This window comes from Oculina patagonica, chromosome 6 (assembly GCF_052425735.1).
Source record: "Oculina patagonica isolate OP01 chromosome 6, crgOcupat, whole genome shotgun sequence".
In the NCBI taxonomy this organism is placed as follows: Eukaryota; Metazoa; Cnidaria; class Anthozoa; order Scleractinia; family Oculinidae; genus Oculina; species Oculina patagonica.
The window spans coordinates 7,868,650-7,895,660 of record NC_135763.1 but is presented as its reverse complement, the minus strand read 5'-3'; the positions used below and the strand labels follow the sequence as shown (position 1 = coordinate 7,895,660).

Here is a 27,011-nt window from a genome sequence, read left to right as displayed (position 1 = left end):
CTGAGATATGGCAATGCTATAACATGTTCTTTATATATTAGTTTGTCGCCGAAAACGCTATGGTCTTGTGTTTCTTACTGTCTCAACGTTGAAGAACAAAAGCAAAAGTACATTGCCAACGAAGGACTGATAGTAGCTTAACATCTGTTTATATTAGCGAACAATTAAGTTCAAAACGGTATTGTTTTTTAAGGCGTTTATAATTATATAATCGATGTATGCCGATTACTCTTGTGAATTGATTATTTACGCTATTAATTGTCAATACAAAATGTGACAGCTTCAAATTCTGAAATATGAAAACCAGTCGTCCCTCACCCCTTTGTGCAGGAAGGAAAATGAAGGAGCAGGAAGAGTAAGGGGGAGGAGAAAGTTTGGTGTATGAAGACTAAAGGATGCATATGCCATAGTATCTTTAAAGCAATAAAAAGTGTCATTCTACACTCGAACCAGATTGATCCCCATGAAAAAATGCTCAAATAGCGTTTCAGAGCTTCTTTACTTCAGAATTTTCTGGGGGTGGGGAAGGCCTAGACACCCCTAGCGGCTCGCGCCTTGGGCGCTCGGAACATTTGCCTCGTCTATGTTAGAAGTCTGGTTACGGCCCTTTCATTGCTGAAAATATAACTAAATATTGTTATAATTAAATTGAAGAATTAAGAATTCGCAAGATAATGGAACAGAACTCACCTCGTTTTGTGACATTTGCACGATACTCCAATGGTCTGGACAAGGCATAATAGCGATCAAAACTGATGATCACAATGTTGGTAAACGACAGGCCGAGTGTGAACACACTGAAAGTGTAATACACGTAAAAAGCCAAGACTTGGTGTGAACACGATCGCTGGGCTCTTTGAAGGAAAAATCGCCACGCGACAAACATTGGCTGAGCAGTGATTCCCGTGAGGCAATCTGCGGAGGCCAGGCTGCACAGTAGAATGTTACTGGGCTTATGTAATGAGGGATTCTTGACGACAGCGACAACAATGGCCAGGTTACTAAGGAATGCAAACATGGCAGATGGTCCATTGACAACAGCAAGGAGAATGTCGCTGATGTAGGCGACCGTGTCGTTCCTTGCGATGCCGATCCAATCAGGTAGCCCACAAATGGCCCCACTTTCATTTATTACCATTTTGTCAGTACAGTAGTAGCAAAAGAAAGCCTGCAAAATTTTAAAATATGATCCAGCTATAATTTGAAATAATTCGTTACATCTGGGTATTTTTACTTCTCCAGTTATTGGATTCGATTTTCAAATGTTGGTTCAGCAATTTAGGTCATGCATGTGCAACCCTTGCTCTCATTAATATGTATGTATTAGTGTTTTTCATCAATGTTACAAAACACTATTTGTTTTTTGGAAAACATCAGAAAACTACCAGATTAGAGAACGGGCAAAATTAAATGTTTAGTCAAAGTTAATAGCTCTGTAGTCTCCTTCGCAGCCGAGTTGTTACGAAAATAATTTTGTGACAATTACAGTATTTAGTATTCCGCCGCCATGTTTGTGTCCCTCTTTGGGGCACAAATACGATGGCCATGAATTGTACAATCAGTAAAGTAGATTCTACTATTAACATTTTTCGCTTTTTAAATTATTTTCGATGTCACTTTTGAATTATTATCATGTCTGAAAATTGAAAAAACGCGATAAAAATATCCGTTTTTGTGACAATTAAGAAACACGTTCATCCGGGACATGACAAATTTCAAAATGCTTTATCTCCTAAACGAAGCACTAAACCGATACCAAAATTTGAATAGGGTTCATGTTCTTTATAAGTAGAACATGTGACAAGAATAACTTTGGATTAACAGTTTAGGATTAACATTTTAGATTTTAGCATTTTCAGGAAAACCACCAATTTATTGACATACAAAATCTACATCAACTGTGACGACTAAAAGCCAACAACACACGAAATATTCATAAAATGTGTTTTGAAAGTTCTTTTTTGTTAGGGGGGGTCTTAGAAAGACCACGTTACTGTTTCCTGTTTTGTGAATTGTCACAATTAGATTCGCAGCTTTGAATAGCGCAATTTTGGTCCTTGTGACTAGATTTGCTACCAAAAATGGGTAAATTTCAAAATGCTTTATCTCCCCAACGGAACACTGAATCGATACCGAAATTTGCATAGGGGATTATGTTTTTTATGTCTAGAATATGTGAAAAGAACAGCTTCACAGAATTAACATGGCATTTTAGAGTTTTGATGACGTTAGAGGAAAACCACCAATACATTTACATGCAGAGTTTACACCAACTGTGTCGACTAAAGCCGACAATACACGAAATATTCGTTAACATGTGGTTTAAAAGTTCTTTTTATTAGAAATTTCAACTATTGTTTTCAGTTTTGTGAATTATCACAATTACTTCCACAGCTTTGAATAGCGCAATTTTGGTACCCATGACTAGATTTGCCGACAAAAATGGGTAGTTCACACGAAGGGTTTTGTCGCCGGGACTTGTTAAACTTGTCCCCTCGTATGTACCGAACTGTTATTTACTGAAAGAGCCAAGTGTGGGAAAATGATTATTGCAAGAACACTAAGAAAGATCGGATGTTTAAAACAACCATGTTGATTCGACAAGTCCTTCTGAGAAGTCAGACGATGACTAATCAAGTGAAGAGGGTTCCGGCTACGAAAATACACCTCTCGGATTTAGAGGAGTAGCTATACGCGGCAAAAAATCGTCCCAAAATTAACGGCTTGGATCATTCCTCAAAAAAATAAGATATTTTCATTCTGCAATAGGTTCAATTAAACGCAGTCCTAAACACTTCGTTTTCATAACTTAAATAAATTGACAAATTTCAAAAATGGAAATTTGAAAAGTGTATGCTAAGTTTAACCTCTAAACATATAAAAATTATAAACTTACCAAACGTGAAAAACAGTGCTCAAGATCCTGAATAAAAATATGTTCTTCGTTTAGAACATCATGCATACATTCTGGTTCGAGTTCTATAAATTGTTTCGATGATAAATGCATTTCTGATTATAGAAGCGCTCTTAGAAGTGCATTTATTGAATAATGTAAGTCTGTGCCATGATTGAAGTAGTCCATTAACTGTGGAATAAAAATAATGCTTTACACTTTGCTATTTTTTCCATTTCATATCCCACTCAAAAAATTCATTTGACATTGTTATAGAGTTGGTGAATGACTGTGCTTCTTGGGAGTAAAGAACTTCAAATGTTTGTGCATTAAATACATTATAAAGACGATATTTATGCTCATTTTGCGGCATTATGTATTGTATCTGTTCAACCGAAATTCGGATATGTCATTAGGTACTGAATACAGCAATTGAAATAATATGTATTGAGTCGATGACGAATTCTGACGGCCTGTTGAGCACTTGTCTTGAATTTTATTTGACTTCGCGTAACCAAGGTACAAAGATTACAAAATTTCATCAAATATCTATCATGCGTTTGCAAAAGAGTATCCTTCCTTTTCATTGGACATGATGCTACCCAACACCTCACTTCAGACTGTTGCAAAGTTTTAAGTACAAAATAAATTTTTGAAATAAAAAAGATCTTACATGGATGACCTTTCATCTAGCCATTTTCAAAGTGACTTTGGGAGGAGATTTCCAAACTGTCAAAAATCCACTGACATTAGTGATTGAATTCTGTACAACGATATTCGCTCACTTTACTGTACATGTTCTGACATCGTTTCACGGCTTTTATCCCCGAAGGGCTTCTGAAAAGTATCGAACACTACTCACCACCTCGAAGGGTGCCAAAAACCTACCCGTAGACTTCCGAAAATAACAGACTTCCAAAGTTCCGAAGATTTTTGATATGCGAGGAGTTTAATTACGTTTTAATTACGAGACAAATTAGTGATGGCATTACCTGTACCAATGCATCAAACCCATTACTACGATCTTTATTTATTTTTGCAAAACCGATAGCTTACTCTAAAAAATAGCCATTTTGTGTAGAGAAAAGTAATTTGACACAATGTTTGTGCAAATGCCGCATGGTATACTGTATTATCCAGAGACATTTTCCACAAATCCTTTTTCAGTTAAGCTTAAATTCTTGATGTTGTAAATAGATGTAACACACACTAAGCTCAGTAATTTTGTGTTAAAAAAAAACGAAAACCAATTCGAGCTCATTCGCATCGGACGCTCATCTTTAGAGAAATTTGAAGCTTACGTTATTTCGGTTCAGAGGATTTTTAATTTAAAACTAAGAGTAAGTATTTAATTTTCAAACTTGCATGTATGATATGTAAAAGGATTGCCAATTCCATTTTATGTAAATAGAAGCAAACGTACCTTTCTGAAGCGAAGATGAGCGCACTGCTTAACTCACTGGTCACACAAAGTAATAAAAAATATCAATTACAATTTTTCCTCGTGGATTTTACAGTTGAATAAAACGACTAATCTATGCAGTTTTTATTGTTATTTAAATACATGACATAATACCTTATACTTAGCTTCTAGATATCCTAGTAAGACCTACTGTAGTCCTTGTTCTTATAAAAACTTCCACAATGCAAGAACAGTTTTTCTTGTCCAAGGAAGACATGCAATAAGTGAAAGCACTAAATGTTGACGAGTCACTCGCTGATTGGCCAAATTTTGCGTGGGATACTCACAATTCAACCAATCAGCGAGTTGTTAATTTCGGCTGCATGTCTGACCTAAAAGAAATCAACATCTGACAGGCTGAAATAAATCAATTTTTCTTTACTGATGCACAATTTTCAAAATGGCCGGAAAACAGCCACGAACTGGTCACCGATCCATTCATAAATAAAATCCCAGTTTTAATCTTGATTCAGTTTTCATCGAAACGATGTTATAACGAAAGTGGAATATTAATTTAAAAAAAAATTGTAACGAACGCAATGAATCAGGCGAAAAAAATAACTAGAGGTTGTACAGAATGAAAGAGCTTAAATTTATTTTAAGCCAAATCTTTGTAGCTAGCGACACGCACTTGATTTAACAGAGTGAACGATGAGTCCATTCTATTTAATATATCATTCTAGGGGGTTAAACTTAATTAAAAAAAAACGACAATTTTTACTTATTTTTCTATGTATAAACAATTGAGAAATAATAGCTATACACAAAAAAAACACTTTTCAGGCAAATCAGTGCACGAAAATAGTTTACATCGGTTTTACAAAATTGACCAAGTCAACAAGAACCACGTTTGAAAAAAATAACTGTTATTTGATAACATTAGTTTACAACATTAGTTAAGTACTAACTCTTTTAGCTGGCCGCTCACAAGAATCTTTTGTCGATGGATGGACGCAAATTTATTGATTCTATATTAGCCAAAGTATCATTTGTAATGTTTTCGTAAAACTGTTTTTATAAAATAATAGTTTACACTAAATTATTTGTGTAAAAGTGTAACAGCCGAAATTAAAACTTTGCTATTAAATTTAAAATAACAGCTAAGATCCCCTTTTATTTTGATTAATCCGCATTTTTAAGATTTATCTTTAACTGTTTTTTTTTCTACAATAATTAGCAGACAGGTCTTATAAGATATTAAACCAACCCGATACTGATATTTGTCGGCACATCTAAATTCTCCAAACAAATAATGAAAACAATGTATGACAATCAATGTGGGGAATCAAGAGTCTGAGCTCAGGATTAAAAGGGATAACTACCACATGTCTAATTCCCAACACATATTGTTCATTAGTAAGATGGAAAACCGTTGCGTGGTTTATTTAGTTGAATTGAAAATCATTGATCAAAGCCGCCAGGAAAAAAGAGCCTTGCGAGAAGATATGCTCTGAAGTCAATCGCCGGTGTTTTTGCTTTTCCCTTCGTCCTAGGGTCGAAAAAAGCCACAATATATTATTTATCGTTGTTGGCTAAGACATATTTATTTAGGCATTGGATAGGCTTAAAAGTTTCAAAATTGGAAATAAACGCGAAATGACCATTTATGTCATGTTTGTCAGATACGTTCGGTGATTAACAGGTTAAAACTTTTCATGGGTATCAGTATATGTTAGAAAATTAATTTAAATCACCAGTTTTTCAAAAAAGAACTTTGCAAATTAATATTCTTTATAGAAAGTTTTGTCGTTTCAACTAACTTGTGAAAAACATGGAACTGAGCGCAGGATCGGCCGATAGATTTAGCCGCATACATTGTATCCGCAATAAACGCAGACAAGTCGGACGTCCCAAACGAAACACCGTGAAGGGTATCTCGAACAGGTAAGACATTGCAGTGCCCCAGGAAAGTGGTTTTCTCCCTTATCTCAGTTTTTGATAAATTAGTTTTTACTTCATCATAAACTGTAAATTAATTCCAAAATTTTGCTGTATAGCACGAGGAGATGGCGCCGGAAATCTCAAATCATGTTTGCGTTGTTTTACTCTGGAAAAATTGGAACCCCATTATTCTTCCTGTGTTTATATAATCAATCAATCAATCAATCAATCAACATAATAATTTATAATATTATTGCCAACGAGACAGCCGAGCCAAGAGGCGAGGCTGTCGGCGCATGGCCGTGTGCGTATTGAGTATGGGCGGATCTACCTTTTGGTGTGTACCCATATTTGGTTGTTGTTCTCCCAACTGGTCCCTCTCCTCCTCTGGGCAATGACAAAATGGGTCCACGCGGCTCGCTGTTAATCATGTGGTCTCTCCCACCGATAAACACTTTAGGTTATCGGCAAGATGACGTCGAAAATGAAATCAGGTCAAAGCGTGACGGGTCCGGAAGAATGAAAACACGGACGGTTTACTTTGGTGCGGTCGGGTAAATGCTTTTTTTTAGTGTTGATTGTGTTTATGTATGTGACGTGATTCAAAAAGTATTTTGCCGCAGCTCCGCGTAGGAATAAATCAATCAAACGACTCACTAAAATTACTGCATTCATACACACAAAAGTCAAGCTTCTAACGGAAAATAATTTTATATGTCTCCAAATAATACCGTGAAGTTTGTTAATTTACGTTTGACATCAGTCGAGACGAATCTGACTCAACTGTTTACTGAAAATTATTTTTTAAAGCATCTTAGCAGTTTGATTTTGGGATTTGTATAAGAAGTTCTTGAATGCAATTCCTTCTTTTTCCTCGCGTGTTGTATTAAACAGTGATTAAACCTCATTTTTCCTACATTTTGTGACATTTTAACATTGAAAAGAATTTAGATGTCGAGTATCAATCTGTACCCGTGCTACGTAGCAGACATCTGTGTCGTTTAGTGTGTAGAGTGCGCGATTGCGGTACGCGCTGAAACTCGGCGCCCGGGCTCCCTGTGTCATTTATGACACCAGTAGCACTTTTTTAGCATATTACCTTAAATACAATTTACCATATTTTGGTCATTTCAAATATAGTTCTATCAAAAACCATTCAATATCTGTTCTTTGAAAAACATGAGTATTTCGCTCTTGGCACTTACCGATAGGTAATACTAGTTTATACAACAATAATGCACCAATTTGTTACTTGAATGGCTGTCTCGGTCATTAACATGTATTTCAGCGAGGAATTCTCATAATTCACTTACCAACTTACTTATTATTGTTTTTCAATTTGTGATTCTTGTTTTTATTACTTGCCATGTCAGTAAATCTACCACAAAAATCTCAGAATGGCTCTATTTTCGAGTTCGTGCATTTTATATAAACCCTACTTTTATATATAAATTCTCTAACTTGGCTCCCAGTCTTAGGAAAATAATATCCATTGGGACTAAAAGCCAAGTTAGAATTTTGATGTATAAAACCTAGTCCATTGTGTCACAAATACAGCCCGGTATTTGTTGTTTTGATTTCTTTTAAAAGATATTTTATTATATGCCCGTGTCTCACAAGGACTGGGAACTACCGAATTCGTGAATTTGATTGGCTAAAAACGATACTGATCGCGGTCCAGATTTCCCCGTCTCGACCGGTATCTAGACCAGTTCAGCTGTTAAAATTGCTGCAGGAAAGTTACAAACGAAAGTAAACAAAAAATATTGACTTCCTTGTGCTAAAACCACTAAATGGAAGAACCAAAAGACCTGACGAGAAAAAAGGTAAAAAAATAAAGAGAACGAGTAAACTTTGGCAAATTTAAGTTCAGCGCACGAATGCCATCAAGCAATAGCTGGAGACGAGGTTGCGAAGTTTCTGCAAGGTCAGAAGCCCAAAAGCACTCACGATCAACACGATTATTATATATATAAAAGCGATTCAATGCCTGCAAAATTATTTTGTCATTCAATGAAAGAGGCTAAAGAAATTGAAAACCTACCCGACAGTGAGCTTGCACAGCATGAAAATGGATTTACATTAGATTAAAGGTGGTTAAATATGTGTAGTCGGTTATCCAACTTTCACCATCATATGTTGTTAAGGTGGTAAACCGACCTTACGCACCTTGTAGAAGTGGTGAGGTCTCTTATCTTCCTTTATACTTGAGTGTAGCTGGGAAGGTCAGCTAAAAAGTAAAACGCGTATTGCTAAAAAATCCAAATTACGCAGCTTTATTTAAGCTTACACACGGTAAAATGTTTTCATCTGTGTTGACCTTCCTTTGTCCAAATTTTTCGTCTCCGTTCGCCAGCAAGTCAGTGAGTACGAACCCTCTACATTAATAAGCGAATTTAAATTTCCGTCTTTGGCCATATCATCACGACCGAGGTCAAGATTCTTCCATACAGACCGACTAAGCTCGGTTAATAAGAACTAATTAACATTTTTTTCTTTTTTTAAATTTTCTTTTTTTCCTTTTTTTTTATTAATTGCTCACAAAAAAGGTTACATGACACTTTATTTACAAAAGTTACAATGCAAGAGAAGAATAAAACTAAACAGTAAACTAAAAAAAAAGAAAAACGGTAGCAAAGCGGACGTTACAAAAGAAAAAAACAGTAGGTATTACCAAATTACAAGACTTACAATACAAGAGAGAACAAAACTTAGGGTGAACTGAATAAAAATCGGAAGCAACGCAGAAGATATAAAGGAAAAAAAATAGGTATTACAGAATCAATACAGAACTAATTAACATATTAATTAAATGTTCGATAATGTGCAAGAAGTTCTTAAGAAGACGTTACACGGAAATACGGTAGCAAACCAATTTATGAGGTGATAAATTAAATTCTGTATGCATATTAGGTTACCTTTTTAGTAACATCTTAATTTTGCTTTGAACATGGGGAATTTTTCACACATAATGGGGAGCCATGCCAAGCCGAACCTAAACAGCACTGTACCATAAACAACTACAATTAAATGGCAAGATCTCTTGAGAAACATTGAATGATGTTCTGAGCAAAGGCGAGAAAAAACGAACATGATTTATAGTAATTTGCGAGAGGAACCGAAAGCAGATAAATGAGAAATTTAGACTTTTGAACCACAAAGTTCGGTATGTTTTTAATACTTTTTCTGTCGATCTAGTTCGTTTTGAACGTAATGTTGAGATTTATCGGCTTATTTTCTATTTTGTTCTCTTTAGCTAGGCTTGTTACCCGAATTCCAAGCATTTTACCCGAAAATTTTCGGTGCTAGGGGGGTGCATCCCCCTCGCGTCCCCCCCTCCCGCCTCGTACTGTCTATGGTTCTAGACGTTCTAGACCGATCGATGTTTGACTGCTTTTTCACTGGTTCAACATCTCTTAATCATATTTCATTTTCATGCACCTCTTCATATGTTTAAAAGTACTGAACTCGATTGAAAAATTGACTGGTAATAAAGCATTCTGATTGGCTGAATTTAGTAAATATTGGCCCTGTCAGCTTTCTTAGTCGTGCAATAATTGCTTTGCGTGCCTTTTAACAGAGAAGCGAAGCAATAAAACACGGTTTTCTTTGTTTTATAATTATTTAAGACAGTTGCATACATTTCTCTGGCTGCAAGCCATCGAAACCATAATGTTCAAAGTTAAAAACGATCTGGTACCACCCTATATTTAGGACTTCTTTGTGGCTAACAATAGTAGTCAGTGTTATCTTAGAGATACGGATTTTGTCTTACAGTACCTAGCTAGATTTCGAACACTTGCATATGGCAAACACGAGCTATTTTTCGGTCAATCAATCGATCAATCAATCAATCAATCAATCAATCAATCAATCAATCAATCAATCAATCAATCAATCAATCGATAACTTTATTTAAGTGTCAGGGGTATCTAGCCGAGGGTAAAACAAACACCCTTAAAATTTGGCAATTTACAATAAAAAGAAACTAATTACGATTTAGCTATTTGGTCAAACCTTATTCACTTTATAAGCTCTTCTGAATCCGTGGACATTTTTAAGACGCGTATAAAATCAGTTGATTTTCTCAACCGATGGACAATACTTGTAAAGACTCTTTCCTCGATATCTGTTTCAACGTTAACTAGTTACCGATTCTATTGTCTTATTCATTCCATTGTTTTATCTTATCTTATCTTATCTTATCTTATCTTATCTAAACTCGAATTTACCATCGTGTTATTTTTTAAGATTTTTTTTAACACAGTATATCTAACAAAACAATGCTTACAGTACATTACTTACTCCCAATGCAATGCTTGTAACTTTGAATACATAACACTATTGTTTCAATTACAAGGAGATCAAAATTAGGATGTTCACCAGCCTTGAAAAAGAAAGAATTAAATGTTCATCATAGATTTCACTGCATTTCTGAGATTTCTATCTCTCAAAAGGTAAAACAGAGGGTTAAAAGATGATGTCATAAATGCCACTGTAAAAACCCAAGGCAACATAATGGCGTGCACTCGAGGGTAGTGAAGTTGAACACTTCCCATGAAAAAAATTGGCACATTGGAAGCCAGAAGGACGATCATGACAACACACATATCAAGAGCCACTTTCTTCTCACGCCGCAACACCACTGACATCTGTTGGGCAGCAACAGCATCGCCTATTTGACGGTTGTGACGACGAATGGCAAACAGCATTCTGATGTGATTGACAATTGGGGCCAGAATGAGCCACAATACAGCAGTGAGGTACGTAATGAACGCTATGTTATAAGGAAAAATGAATTTAACGAGGATTGTAAACAGTAGCCATATGATGCTGGCGAGAAGGGCAATTCTCATTGCGCCTGAAAAACACACAGAAATTGCAAACGTTAGCCTAATTATGAAACGAAATCTAAGTTAGCTCTGGGAATGGTTTATGGATGAATTGAAGTTCCCCACAGGACTTTATAAACTTGTGATTACTAGGTTTAAGGATCATAAGCAAAGGTCGCTTATCAGACCTGCGTTTGACTCGAGGGGGGGGCGGGGATATAAAAATAAAAATTATAACAAACGCCAAAAAGGGGAAAAAAAAAAAAGCCAAAAAAAAAAAAACGCGGGCCAAAAAAAAAAGGGGGACACAGGCGACCGGCCCCACCCCAAAAAAAAAAAAAAAAAAAAAATAGGGGGGGGGGGGGGGGGGGGGGATGGATACGCTTTTAAGACCCGTTCCAACTTTGAAGATGTGCAACTTCAAAACGATTAAAGCTAACCACCAAACTTGGTGGCTTTTACTAATTTTTTTTCTCTCAGCTATGCTTACCAAAAATACGTCATTGTTGCTGCTAATGACTACCAAAGCTTAACCAGACACAAAAGTCTTATCAGACATGTTTCTGTTAAGTGTTTGTGCCAATACAGTCAATCGGGATGAAAAAATTGATCGAATACTCTTTCATCCAAAAAATAAATCAAAAGAATAACGTCATAAATGACAAACAAAAACTCACCTTGGTTTGTTGCATTTGCGCGATATACCAATGGTCTTGACAATGCATAATGGCGGTCAAAACTGATAATCACGATGTTATTAAACGACAGGCCCACTGTTAACACATTGAAAGTGTGGTACACCTCATATATCAAGTGTTGGTGTAAACACGATTGCTGGGCTCTTTGAAGGAAAAATCGCCACGCGACAAACATGGGCTGAGCAGTTATTCCCGTGAGGCAATCTGCGGAGGCCAGGCTGCACAGTAGAATGTTACTGGGCTTCTGTAATGAGGGATTCTTGACGACAGCGGCAATGATGGCCAGGTTACTAAGGAATGCAAACATGGCAGATGGTCCATTGACAACAGCAAGGAGAATGTCGTTGATGTAGGCGACCGTGTCGTTCCTTGAGATGCCAATAAAACCAGGAAGCCCACAAATGGCAAAACTTTCATTTGTAGCCATAATTTTGTCCTGTGGAAAAATTGAATTATTTTAAAACGCTGGTTAATTTAAGTTAATAATTATCTTATATGACATCTATTCTTTTTCAGTGGGCGTAAAAAAACCTTTTACTAAGGCTTTCATTTCATTTCATCTTGTCTCATCTCCATTTCGATTTATTAATTTTGATACTGCATTCATAAAAGTTAACTTATAGTCTGTGGACTCCAACAAATTAAACACAAAATTTTCATTGTCGATGAATTTTCCAAACCGATTTTACTATATCAAAGGAGTCTCCAGATTATCAAATTTCGGGCGAATTCATTCCTTATATTGAAAGTTTACAGGCCAAAATTATTTTTTTGTTGCTTACAATCTGTCCGTATTGCTCAAGCAGTAATTCAAATTAATTTCGAAGCAATTTTTATGAGAAAATGATTGATGACAAAAGTGAAAGCTTGGATTGATCTAAAGTCAAAATTTGGCTAGCGGATTATATGATTGTCAAATTTCAAGCAATATCACGATAATAACCGCTGAATTGTTGCTAGAAAATCCCAATAAAATGTCGCGTTTCCCATCACCCGACCGATCCAATGTTTTGGGACAGTAAAAAAAAAAAAAAAAAGGAAACAACAACATACCTCCAGATTGAGTGTGTGAGAAGCAAGTCTTTTAATAACGAGCACATCACCCCTGTTTTCTATGAAAAGTCTTTCTTATATATCTTCACCATTTGATACTTGCAAATTAAACGAGGGATTAAACAATAAACTGGAGCAAAAAATGAATGGCATATGGTTTTACTTTCTTGACTGAAAACAAGATTATTACGACTGCTTTCCTTTCCTTCCTTTCCAGTTGCTTTATTAGAGTACTAAATCTGTTAACAAGCGTCTTTGGCTACAGATGGCTAGGATGAAACGGATTATAACTTGAAAAAATAAGGCTCAACTTTTCAATCGTTTTCGCGCGTCTTCAAAAAAATCGATATTTATAGCCGTAGTTTGATTTCTATCCCCAAATTAAGGTTATATCTTCCTTTAGAAGTTCAATAATAATGTTTTTCATGTGTTAAGTTGCCTACCACTAAATTCAGAACAGTTTAGACCAAAAATCTGCGAAATCCCCGTGACGTAGCTACTTTAAACTGCAACCTATCACTGCAATACGAATTTGGAAAAGTAATGACTTACCCAGAAACCAAAACCAGAAGAATCAAAAGAAAAATCCCTCTTTCTGACCAGGTGCACGCGGTGATTCTAGAGAAAATAAAAATTTTTAGCTGCCTGCGTCGATCACTTTTAAAAATATAATAAATAGAAAAAAAGATAGTGCTTGTTTCCTTACCGCGTACGCTAGTGGGTTTTACCTTGGTTCTAAATGTAAAAATATTCCCACTGGAATTTAGCAAATCTGTTAGGTTTATTTACTTCGGCGTTAAATGTATTTTCAACTGCAACTTGCCTCTTTTACCCAAGTAAGTATCTAAAGTACTAATGTGTTTACTTCACAACTTCTTCAGAGTCCATTAAATATCTAGCTGACTTTTCCGCTTGATTGTTTATTTATATCCTTTAGATGAGCGAAAACACAAAAGAATCTTTGAAGCTAATCATACAAATGTACCATTAACATTTCTAAAATTTGACCGGCTGTACTTTCTTTCATTAGGTGTAATTATCGCCGGTTGCTTAAGTGATTAAACAAATGATTTAAATACAACAACGATGTAATGGGCTGCGGGGTGAATCATGCAAGTGAAAGACAAATTCGAAGTAAAGGTATAAAAAGTGGGTTTATGTAATTTTACAAGAATGAACCGATCAAAAATTATTGAAACGATGTCGCCAAACCCTTTTTCAATTCAGGGTACATTTATACGTAATTTTCTGCTTGTTAATTAATTGCAAATACCTCGTAAATTCCAGTTGAATTGCCAATAGCGAAACTGTCCAGCATTCAGAGCATCGTAGATCATGAAAACGCGTTAAAAACACACTGTTTTTAAACTAAAGTATCACTAAAACTTCATAATGTTTTAACAAGCCAAAACACAAGTGATGAATAAAGTTTATTTCATCAAACACTGTGAGATGTAAATGAGTGATTTTCCTTTTTAGCTTTTACTCTCAGCGTTTTCTAAAAGAAATAGAAACCTTTCTTCCCGATTCCATCAAGAAACACTCGTCATATTTTAGTAGGGAGAACTCGAAAAAGCGATGATGGAAAACACTCGCCTATGGCCTGCATGTACTCGCGCGCCGTTTCGCATTCTCCCAAACTTCCGCTATGGTTTCCTTAACTCCATAGAAACACGGATATGTTTTCTGCTTCTTAAATATAGCGAGCTTTAAAAAGACCACGTTTTCAGGTCAACTTTGTAGTCAGAAAGTCTTCTTAGCAGTCAGGCTTTATCTAGGACCGAGATTCCCCATTTAATTCTTTTTTTTTAATTCCACTGACACTTTTACGAGAGGGAGAGAGGGCGATAAGGAAACGAAACATTTTGTAAAGATGGCCTTGCGCATTAAAAGTAATTACTTTCCAACTATAGCGTAATAATTCGCTTGTATCTCTAGCCCTTTTTAAATTGCAACCTATAATTGCAATACGAATAGCGAAAACTGAGAAATGACTTATCGAGACTTACCCAACAGCAGCCAAATCAGGAGAATTAGAAAAACAATTCCTCTTTTTGAGCAGGTTCACGTGTGATTCTGTAAGAAGTAAGAATACTTAGTGGTATCAGATCACATGTAAAAAAATGCCAGCTACAAGCTAGCGCTTGTTTTTAATTTAACTTACCATGGACGTCCAGTAAAAATCAACCTCGTACAGTTTAATTTCTCAATTTGGTTCTAGGGTACAGAATCCCACTGAAATACAGCAAATCTGATTGTTTTTCGGTGTTAAATGGATTTTTAATCGCAACTTGCGGCTTTTACCCAAGTAAGTATCTAAAGTATTAATTGTTTACTTCGCAAGCTTCTTCAGAGTCCATTTATTCTTAGTATTTTTTTTAGTCATATGTACATCATTGTCAATAGCTAGTTTTAAACTCTTATATTCTTAGTATTTTTATTTTTTTCTATATATTTGTAAGGCGCATTTGGTCATATTAACATGTTAATTTGCGCCATAGAAATCTTAAAATGGTATCTTCTTATTGTCTAACTGACTTTTCCGCTTGATTGTTTATTTATATCCTTTAGATGAGTGAAAACACAAAAGAATCTTTGACGCTAATTTTGTACCATTAACATTTCTGGAAATGGACCGGCTATACTTTCTTCCATTGGTAATGGGTTGTGCGGTACATCATGCAAGTGAACTATACACGAATTCGAAGTAATAAAATAAGAATTTATCTACGTATAAAAAAGAGAGTTTACCAAATTTTGCAAGAATGAAAAGATCAAAATTTATTAAAACAATGTCGCCTAAACCTCATTCAATTCAGGGTCCATTTACAACTAATTTTCTGCTTGTTAATTTAAATCCTTGAAAGAGGAAATGAGCGAAAAGACAAAAGAATCCATAACAACCATAATGCAGTGAAAACTTTTGGAAAATAAACTTCATTTTCCATCAATTACCTTTATCTCTTGCCGACTAAAGCCGGGTTTACACGAGACAAACTAACTCCCGAGTTAGGATTTCTAGTTGGATTTCGAGTTGGATTTCGAGTTAGGATTTCGAGTTGGATTTTCGAGTTGGATTTTCGAGTTAGGATTTCGAGTTGGATTTTCGAGTTGGATTTTCGAGTTGGATTCTCGAGTTAGGATTTTTTTGGCGCGTTTTTTTGGCGGGGTTTCCAATAAGTTTTCAGTGGTTTTACACAACGTACTTTGCCAGCGGCGTTGCAAAAAATTTTTTTGGGATCACTTTCTTGGGGAGCTTGGAAACCAGGCTTGATTTGGTAGCCGAGCCTTCTCCTCACAATGTGCAAAATTTTCATAGAATATCCACTGAAACTTCTTGAGAGTATCAGATGTTTGTTTAGAAATGTCAAGCGATTCAAGAAATGATTTTGGTTTTCTAGTTGACGAAATATCCGAACTTCGGTATACCATAAAATCGCTATGTTCTCGACACAAAAAATTTGGCTCAGTCCGGAAGTGAGCAATATTGAAACAGAAAACCTCACACAAATAAATAAATGGATGAATATCTTTATTTACTTTAATAACCCAATAAGAATATTCGATGTTTGTTTAGAAATGCAAAGCGATTCTTAAAATTATTTTGGTTTCTAAGTGGACGAATTTTTCGAGCTTGTGTATACCATAAAATCGCTAACAATACACCCGCTCATCTTTATTTCGATGTGCTACACAAACAAGACGGATCGAAATCCGCCAATCACAGTCCACAAGTATGACCTTCTGAACTTGTGGGCTCATTTGCATGAAATCAACACCGGTCGGAAATGAGCCCACAAGTTCAGAAGGTCATGCTAGTGGGCTGTGATTGGCGGATTTCGATCCGTCTTGTTTGTGTAGCACATCGAAATAAAGATGAGCGGGTGTATTGTTAGCGATTTTATGGTATACACAAGCTCGAAAAATTCGTCCACTTCGAAACCGAAATAATTTTAAGAATCGCTTGGCATTTCTAAACAAACTTCGAATATTCTTATTGGGTTTTTAAAGGAAATAGAGATATTCATCCATTCATTCGTATTCGTTTGCGTGACTTGTTTTCTGTTTCATACTGTCGAGAACATAGCGATTTTATAGTACATTGGAACCCCGATATAACGATATGCCAAGGGGGCAGTAAAATTATATCGTTATATCGAGGAATCGTTATATCGGGTTTCCGTCCCATACATTTTACTATTGCCGGGACATAACATATTCATCGTTATCCGGGAATATCGTTATATCGAAGATCGTTATATCGGGGTTCCACTGTATACCGAAGTTCGGATATTTCGTAAACTAGAAAACCAAAACAATTTTTGGAATCGCTTGACATTTCTAAACAAACATCTGATACTCTCAAGAAGTTTCAGTGGATATATATTCTATGAAAATTTTGCACATTGTGAGGAGAAGGCTCGGCTACCAAATCAAGCCTGGTTTCCAAGCTCCCCAAGAAAGTGATCCCAAAAAAAATTTTTGCAGCGCCGCTGGCAAAGTAAGTTTTGTAAAACCACTGAAAACTTATTGGAAACCCCGCCAAAAAAACGCGCCAAAAAAATCCCGCCAAAAAAATCCTAACTCGAGAATCCAACTCGAAAATCCAACTCGAAAATCCAACTCGAAATCCTAACTCGAAAATCCAACTCGAAAATCCAACTCGAAATCCTAACTCGAAATCCAACTCGAAATCCAACTCGAAATCCTAACTCGGGAGTTAGTTTGTCTCCATTTCTGCAAATTGACCAGCTTTTCTTTCTTCAATTGGTTTTTCTAGCTCGCCGGCCGGATAAGTGCTTATCAACTTAGCCAAATGAGTTTTGAATCAATAATATAACGGGTTGAGCCGTAAATCAAATGAAACACGTAGTAGAAAATTACAATTTTACTACCGAGCGAGTTAACTTAATTTTACAAGAATAAACCGATCAAAAAAAGGGAGCATTTCCAATTTAGGGTCCGTTTGAAACCGTTTCTGCTTAATGGATACTCGGAAAGATAAGGAAATCCGCAACACTCATTATGCAAATTAAACGTTTAGAAAATTAGTCTCATTTTCCATCATTGTCTTTAATCGCTTAAGCGAGAGGTAAATCTTACAGAAAAATTTTCCGTTTACGAGTATTTTCTTACAAAATAATCAATTTATTCACAAAAACAGCACTAAATAAGGTTATGATAATTTCATTAATTTTTTGATACATGGAATCAAAATACTGCTAAAACAACGAAACGTACAGCTGAATACAAGGTTATCAAGGTTTGTTTATTTGTTTAATACAACAGTATCCTGTCATGTTATGGTAATGAAGCAGCGACAACAACTGCAGCGTCACTTGCGAAACACTCGGACGATGTCCCCCCTTCTGCGGCTTGTTAGAACTCGTAAGTAAATTTTCGTGCCATGCGACTTGCTGTATATCGCAAAACAAGAGAATATTTGGCAAAAATGAATTCCGTCAACGGAAAACCAGTCTCTCCAAATTCAGTAAAGTAAACAAAAAATTCCGCCAATTCATAACATTGAAAGCTGTACCTTTCTGAAAATGACTACAATAGGCCCGTAATCCTTGCATAACTGATCCCCACCGGTGCCTCGTGAGCTTGATTCCCTGGATTGTCTGACTGATAATGTTACTGAGCATGATCAATTTTTGAGCACATGAGACGAAGATCTTTTTATTGGATTTTCATGAATTTTAAGAGTTTCGAGCGAAAAACACTATGGCAAATTTGACCTAAGGATATTTGTAGAAAGAAAGTAAAGAAGAATCGATTTTTTGACTCTTGACGCGAAATTCGAATTTTGCTCTGTTTGCTTCTGACATTCGCTTGTAACATCAAAACACGAAGTCAGTACGTCCGTTTCTTTAAAATATAGGAAATGCTTGGTGTGGGAAAAATACTTAAACCCCGATGTCGTTCCCAAGCCCTCTTTAACGTCGAGGAGAGACACCTTGAGGCTGGACACGTGACCATGCGCTCCAGCATATTAATATACACTGCAGAGAGTCAAGAAAAGCAAATGAAGTAATGAATATTTAACAATTATTCCATGAGCCCGCGTTGGATGCGAGGTGGTAAATAGCCAAGGAGGCGCGAAGCACCGAGTTAGCTATAACGACTCGTATCCAACAAGGGCGAATGGAATAATTGTTTTATTAAATCTTCAAAAGTTTAAATCGACTGGACATTTCATTTTGATGTAAACGAAGTGATAGTATGAGGAGGCGCGAAAATTTCTGGCGCGGTGTTCACTTCTTGCGTTGAATGAAACATACGAGGAAAGCGAGCGAGAGAGTTTTCTTCCCAAGATTTTCCTCGAACAATCCCCTCTAAAGTTGTCTAGATATCCTGGAAATTGTGACAACAGTTAAGATTTACAAGATCCGAAGCAAAAGCTTTTCTGGAAACTACAAGTCGTGTGCAGGTCGAACGAAGCAAGTATTTACATTGTACTTCTTTACGGCTCCACGGCTGTCATCAAGACTGCTTTATTATTTGAAGCAAAATTGAGCTCAAAGTGGAACAGGTTTATTGAAGTATAAAAGAACAAAACCAAGATTGAAAGGTAACAAACTTTACTGAAGTGCTGAGCCTAGTTTTTATGACTGTGTCAGTTTGCCGTTCTTTCGGAAATTATTTGCTGCTTTCTACTTTATTCACTCGCTCTTGTTGTGCGTTTAAAAGTATTATTAATTAAACTTTTCGCGTCTATCCTTTTGTTGTGCGTAGTTAAATTTACTATGGCATTTCTGTGGTTTTTGTAGGCACCGCTAATTATTTCTTGTTCATAAAGCCCGCCAAATTTGCTGTTTAAAACCATTTTTTGATGGAACTGTTGCTTCCCGCAGAAAAATTTTACGCTGAGCGGCACTTGCCGCACTCATTTCCCATATAAGGTCAAACATAGGTATACGAGCTGATAACCGGGATTCAGTGAACCAATCAGAAAGCTAGAAATTTAAATGCAGTATTCGAAGTTTAATATAGTTTGTAGTACAAATGTAGGCAAAAACTAAACGCTTTATTAATCGATTGCGGCTTTCCGATAAAAATTCCCGATAACCTTGAAAGAAACTCTGCACAGCGGGTGTTAAGCCTGTTTTCCTGAAAACGCAGTTTCTAAAGCTATACAAACTTGTTTAACAAATTACTAATCGATGCGTTGATTAGTATATGACTGTTGTTGATAAATATGACTTGAAACTTAAAACTTGACATGTATATTTTAAACAACTGAAAAATACAATCGTGACTAAAAAGCGTTAAATGTTCATCAAAGATTTCACTGCATTTCTGAGATCTGGATTCCGCCGAAGATAAAGCACGGGATTAATGCATGACGTCATAAATGGCACTGTTATAGACCAAGGTAACGCAATGGCGTGCACTCGAGGGTAATGAACTTCAAATATTTTCATAGATAAAGCTGGCATTAAGGAAGCTAAAAGAAAGATGGCAAGGATCCACATATTAAGAGCCACTTTCTTTTCTCGCCGGAATAGCGCTGACATCTGATGTGCAGCAACAGCATCGCCCATTTGACGGTTGTGACGACGAATGGCAAACAGAATTCTGATGTGATTGACAATTGGGATCACAATGAACCAAAAAGCAGAAATGAGGTGTGCAATGTATCTAAAGAAGCTAGGCAAAATGAATCTAGCGAAGATTGCATACAGCAGCCAAACGATGCTGGCGAGGATGACAACTCTCAGTGTACCTAAAAGCACAGAAATTGAAAGGATTAGGCTAATTATCAAACGGAGACTAAGTCGGTTAGCCCTAGTTTATAGCTGAGAGGAGCTAAAAGCATGGCTAAGTAGACCACCACTGGGCTAAGCTACAAGCCTCGGCCGGTTTTTATAGTATAAAGTGACTATTGCATCGCCTGAAAACTAATTCTTATAATAATCACTTGCCCGGCACTTGTTGTGTTCTCAATGAAAATTCGCCGAATCGCCGGCTGTTATTCTTAAAAACCCTACTGGAAACCAGTAACCTTGTGCCCAGACTAAGACAAAGGGCGCGTTTTTTTATTCACAATTCTGGAATGAGCACGTTCAGAATGTGAAATGTGCGCGGTTTTCTATTCCGTATACCTATTCCGGAATGAACAGAACGCCGTTCTGTCCATTCTGCTACCAGGGGCAGAATGAACAGAATGTTGCGAACGAAAATCCAAGCTGGCGGACGGTATAGCCCGTGATTCGAGGGATGTGTCTCTCTCCTTTGCGAAAAGCACTGCCTAATGTTCGACAAATCCATTGCAGTGAGTCTCCATACTTTCTTCCTCCTCTTTATTAAGTAGAAAAATTGCTGCGATAATGGTTGCAATGGCAGCCTCTTGGTCGGCCGCCATATTTGTTACGCAATGTTTACTCGTGCCAGGACTGTGCATATCATCTCGACTACATGGGTGTTTTGTAATGCAGGCAATCCAAATTATTCCTAGCATTCTGTACCAACCATTAATTTTTAATCCAGAGTTGTGGGTAAAAAAACTTCGCCCCTTAGTTTTCATTGTGGTCCAAATACAAAAATAAAATACTAAAAAATCCAAAATAATTTGGTATGATAAGGCGTTAAAAAGTTCTGCTAATAATAAAATGGTAAATTTTAATATTACAATCCAGAAAATCTTTAATAGGTTTTCCCAAGTCTTTGCGTGCGTGTGTGAGTGTTAATATATGTGTGCGTGTTTGGAGCATATTTAGTTTGGTTTTCGATTACCTTGCCAACCTGGACACGAATACACAGACAGTTTTTATAAAGGAAAAATACCGTACCTTTTTTGGTGACATTTGCACGATATGCTAATGTTTTTGACAATGCATAATGGCGATCAAAACTTATAATGACGATGTTGTTGAACGACAGGCCCACTGTTAACACATTGAAAGTGTAATACACGTCAAACATCAAACGTTGGTGTGAACACGATTGCTGGGCTCTTTGAAGGAAAAATCGCCACGCGATAAACATTGGCTGAGCAGTGATTCCCGTGAGGCAATCTGTAAAGGCCAGGCTGCACAGTAGAATGTTACTGGGCTTCTGTAATGAAGGATTCTTGAGGACAGTGACAATGATGGCCAGGTTACTAAGGAATGCAAACATGGCAGATGGTCCATTGACAACAGCGAGGAGAATGTCGTTGATGTAGGCGACCGTGTCGTTCCTTGCGATGCCAATAAAACCAGGAAGCCCACAAATGGCGAAACTTTCATTTGTAGCCATAATTTTGTCCTGTGGAAAAATTGACTTGTTTTAAAACGCTGGTTAATTTAAGTTAATAATTATCTTATATGATATCTATTCTTTTCAGTGGGCGTAAAAAAACCTTTTACTAAGGCTTTCATTTCATTTCATCTTGTCTCATCTCCATTTCGATTTATTAATTTTGATACTGCGTGTAGGCGACCGTGTCGTTCCTTGCGATGCCAATAAAAGGAGGTAGCCCACAAATGGCGCGATCTACACTTATCACCGTTTGCCACTCATCACCACTGGTTACCATTTCGTCCTTTCGGAAGAATTTGATGCCTAAATTTCCAAAAATACCAATGTGTGTGAGGTTAATTTCCTTAATTATTTTCTGAAATGGTTCCAAATATCCAACATTACGACGTCTGTTATGGGGATAGTAAAAGTTAACTTCGGCGCAAATCGATTAAATGCTGAAATTAATGATAATAACTAGTAATAGCCAAACGTTAGGATGTGCGGACCACACTTATTAAGGGAAGAAGTTCGAGGATTTAGAAAACTTTAACTTTAACATATTTTTTTTAATGAATTCAAAGATGAAAAATACACTGCGCAAAATTTAGTATTTGATCCTAATATACAAAATAGTAACATGGTGAGTAGAAATTGCCCACTACATTTTGTCAATGTTTGATTGATAACGAAATTCTAAGTGACGTTTTTCGAAGTGCTGAACGACGACAAAACAGAAAGCTCGAGCAAAGTTAATTTATTTAATCTAAACTTGTTCTGAAAATCATGTCTACCCCATCTAATTCGAGCGCGATCTGTGACTACAAACTGACTCACAGTTTTTTTTAAGTAATTTCAAAAAAAATCCTTTGCCGTATTAGTGAAGCTTACTTTTAAACCGAATATCTCGTAGAAATGATATTGCGTACAGTAAAATTGTTCAAACTGTGAAAACGGCAAGAAATAAAAGATCACCTCCGATATATCACAGAAAAGTTTTTAAAAGTTTTTGATGTGTACGTGCATATGCCAGCAACCCAATGGAGCGCAGCGATGCCAATTTTAATTTTGGAAACAATCACAATCAAGAAAAGTGAGACAGGAATATTTAACCACGAGATTTATTGTACCATAAGACATTCAGTTTAACCATGAGCGATTTAAAGTTTTCTTGCACCTATGGGCCATAGGTGATCTGTTGAGAAAAAATTCATCTGTTCGAACGGCTCAGAAAAATCTCCATCCGAACAGGTAGTGAGCTCCAGTGCACCCGCTCAGAAAAATTCGCCATCCGTTCGAACGGCTTGCCGTTGACATAAGATCAAAGAAACAAAATAACCTATTCGAACGGCTAGAGTTAACTTTCACTCGCTCGAACTGGAAATCTATCGGTAAATTGGCATTAATTACAAATGAAATATCCGGCCGAGATAAATGCAGCAAATGCAAAATTTTTCTCCAATATCGCCACGATTAAAATATTACAAAAAATTAGCAATACAGTACAGTTGTAGAGCAGCATTACATCTTAACCTCTATATTTACCGATTTTAACCTATAATTGCAATTTTAACAGCTAAAATAAATGACTCACCTATTCCAAAAATCAGGAAATCAACTTAAAAAAATGCTTCTTTCTGATCCGGTTCCTTAACGTATCAGAGACTCCCAAAAAACTAAGCTGGTGAATTGCAATCTTAACATTTTGTCCATAAACTGTAGATAAAAATCGTATTCAAATTAACCTCAGTAACTCTCAGTTTATGCCGATTCAATTTGGGTTTAAATACATAAAAGTGTTTTCAATGGCAAGTTGTGGCCTTTGCGCGCACGCAATTATAAAAGTACCGAAAATCATTAGAGCGATCATGTCACAAGGTTGTTATTAATATACTGATTGATTTTTTATACAACTGACTTCACTGCCCGATATATATTCGATGGTTAATTCGATAACGCAATAGACTCTTTGACGTATATTATAACATCATATTTCTGAAAATTGACCAGCTGTTCTTCCTTCAATTGGTTTTTCTCGCTCGCCAGCCGGGTAAGTGCTTATTGAAACTTAGCCAAATGAGTTCAGTGATATAACAGGTTGAGCAGTGAATAAAATGAAACACGTAGTATAAAATTACAATTTAACTACCGAGCAAGTTTACTTAATTTTACAAGGATAAGCCGTTCAAACAAGAGCCGATGTCCAAAGCCTTTTAGAGCATGTCCAATTTGGGGTCCGTTTGAAACCGTTTCTGCTTATATTTAATGGATACTCAGAAATATAAGGAAATCCGCAAACCCATTATGCAAATTAAACGTTTAGAAAATTAGTCTCATTTTCCACCATTGGCTTTAATCGCTTTCCGACTAAGAGAGAGGTCAACCTTACAGAAGATCTAACAACTCCGAGTTTTTCCATAGTTTTGTTATCAAGAGAAAGGAAAATTTATACTGTTTAGTTGACATAATACTTTTGTATTGTATTCAAAAATTTTTAACACGCAAAATTTACTGCTTTTCAAAATCTCAGCCTCGGGTTTATTCTGAAATTATTTTACAAACTTCAGCCTCGATATGCTTAGAAAATATATTCTAATTATACGATAGCTAAATCGTAATTTTTTCCAATACGTGTCTCATTTGATTCACCGCTCAACCCGTTATATTGTCAAATGTAAATCATTTGGCTTAGCACTTACCCTGCCGACAAGCGAGAAAACCCAATTGCAGAAACTACAGCTGGTCATTTTCCAGAAATTGTACTGTTATAATTAGTGTCAAAGATTCTAATACGTTGTAAGTCGTTCATTTTGAAGATATAAATTAAGAAAGGTAAGTAACATAATAAATGAACCAGTAATTAATAAGAAACTAATGACGTAAACGCTTTAATGCTATCGGTACTTTCATAATTACAAAGGCCGCAACTAGTAGTTGAAATCGTATATATATTTTTAAACCCAAACTGAATAAGCTGAGATTTGCTGAATTTAAATGAGATTATCTACATTTTTAAGGACCATATGTTTAGACTAAAATCCATCCGCTTGTCTTTTGCTGGGAGTCTGTGATATGTTAAGGAAATAACATTGCTTTACAAGTGATCAGAACATACACCTGGTCAGAAAGAAGCCATTTTTTTTCTTATTTGATTTCGTGGTTTGGCTACAAGGTAAGTCATTTATTTTCGCTGACACATTGCCATTATAGGTAAAAATTCAGTAAAGGTTGAGTAAAGATGAGTTGTATTGCCTTACTACTAAATTGCGAATTTTGGTAATGTTTTTTTTTCCCCCTATTTGAGCAACATTCATATAAGCTGTTTGTATCTTAGCTGAAAATTTTCAACGCGCTTTCCGATTCTGTTGTGTAAATTTTGATTTAAGTTCAATCCAAGCTTTGACTTCTGCAATAGATCTTTTATTTCTTATTTTTTTATTCTAGTACAAGTGGCTTTGATATCGATGTAAAATGAAGCTTGAGCAATACAGGCAGATTTTCACGAGAGAAGCTAAGAAATAAGATTCTTTAACTTAATTCGAAATATTTGCCCGAAACTTGCTAATCTGGATACAGACTCCTTTGATGCTGCTTTTATTCCTCCTGATTTTTCTTTACTTTTAGGAAAATTCAGCAATCAATAAATTCATTAAACAAAATTTTTGGAGGGGTACCACACTTTAAAACCTTTTTTCTTGGGCGTTTAGGAGCTGATTCGCTAAAAGTTGACAAATATATTGTGGAGTGATGGGGGTTCACTAGCACTGATTTTATCCAATGAATCGCGCTTTACGGTAATGCTGTAAGCTACTAAAGTTAAAACTTGTTAAAACGTAATTTTGTGTCCAAGTTTAAATCAACTCGCTTTGTGTTCTTCTCGAGGTGCAATTGAAGCTCGAGAAGAACACAAAGTAATTTGCTTTCACCACTCACTGATCCGCCAAAAACTATACTGTGTCATATATTTTTCGATTTCGACTTTAATTAAAAGTTATTAGCTCTTGAACGAGTAAAATTGTCCATGTTAGAATTTAAAGTCTCGTATTTTCCCTTTGAAGGCAATACACCATGCGAGGACTGTTGCAATTACTTTGTCACTTAGTCAGCTAATTCTCCACAGGACGAAATGGAAAACGGAGCTATTTGTGGACTTCCCGGATGGATTGGCATCGCAAGGAGCGACACGGTCGCGTACATCAACGACATTCTCCTTGCTGTTGTAAATGGGCCATCTGCCATGTTTGCATTCCTTAGTAACCTGGCCATCATTGTCGCTGTCCTCAAGAATCCCTCATTACAGAGGCCCAGCAGGAGGGCATTTTGCGTGCGCATGCGTCGATATGGGCTAGTGCGCACGACAGAGAAGTTCTGCTATCGATTGTTTACATATTTTTCACAATTTATGGCCTAATTTTCAGCTCAAAATAAAAGGTGTTTTAAGTTTTATTTGCTGTATACGATACTAAGAGTCCTTGCTTTATCTTCTGACAACAACAAGCATACTTTGGTGTCGGCGTGCCGTTTATCTGATCGACTTTGGCTATGTGTATTAAACATTGCGCGTGGACAAAATGGCGACCGAATGTCGAGAACCGTAATACCTTGCCCATGTTTTTAATAGCTGGGAGATCTAAACGGACAAAGTTCTACGGCTTCTTAGTACTAAAATATTAAACAGCAGTTTTAACTATACGATGTTATAATCAAGTATCCCGGGTTTGAGCGAGTGGTCATGATTTTGTTCAGATTTTTCATAAAACTACAATTTCATCGTTCTCACGATGCAAAAATCTCAAAATCTAGCCTTGATCTCCAGCGTCTACCGATGATATATGGAGCCTGAAGTACTTGAACTATCGTCTAATGCTGCGAAGATAGCGTTAAAAAATGGTCTATTGTGGTAATTTTTAGCTTTCTTCAACGTACGTTCTCGCTGGTTTATTCTAACAGAGAAACTATCGTTTGTG

At 36.3% G+C, this 27,011-nt stretch overlaps 1 long non-coding RNA gene across 1 annotated transcript in view; it reads left to right on the top strand.

Moving 5' to 3' along the window:
* Positions 1–26,490, top strand: part of LOC144658517 (uncharacterized) — a 108,499-nt gene extending 82,009 nt beyond the window's left edge. Inside the window, exon 2 of the long non-coding RNA XR_013571735.1 lies at positions 26,345–26,490. This is a non-coding gene — a long non-coding RNA (uncharacterized LOC144658517). The remainder of the gene's footprint in view (positions 1–26,344) is intronic.
* The last annotated feature ends 521 nt before the right edge of the window (positions 26,491–27,011 follow it).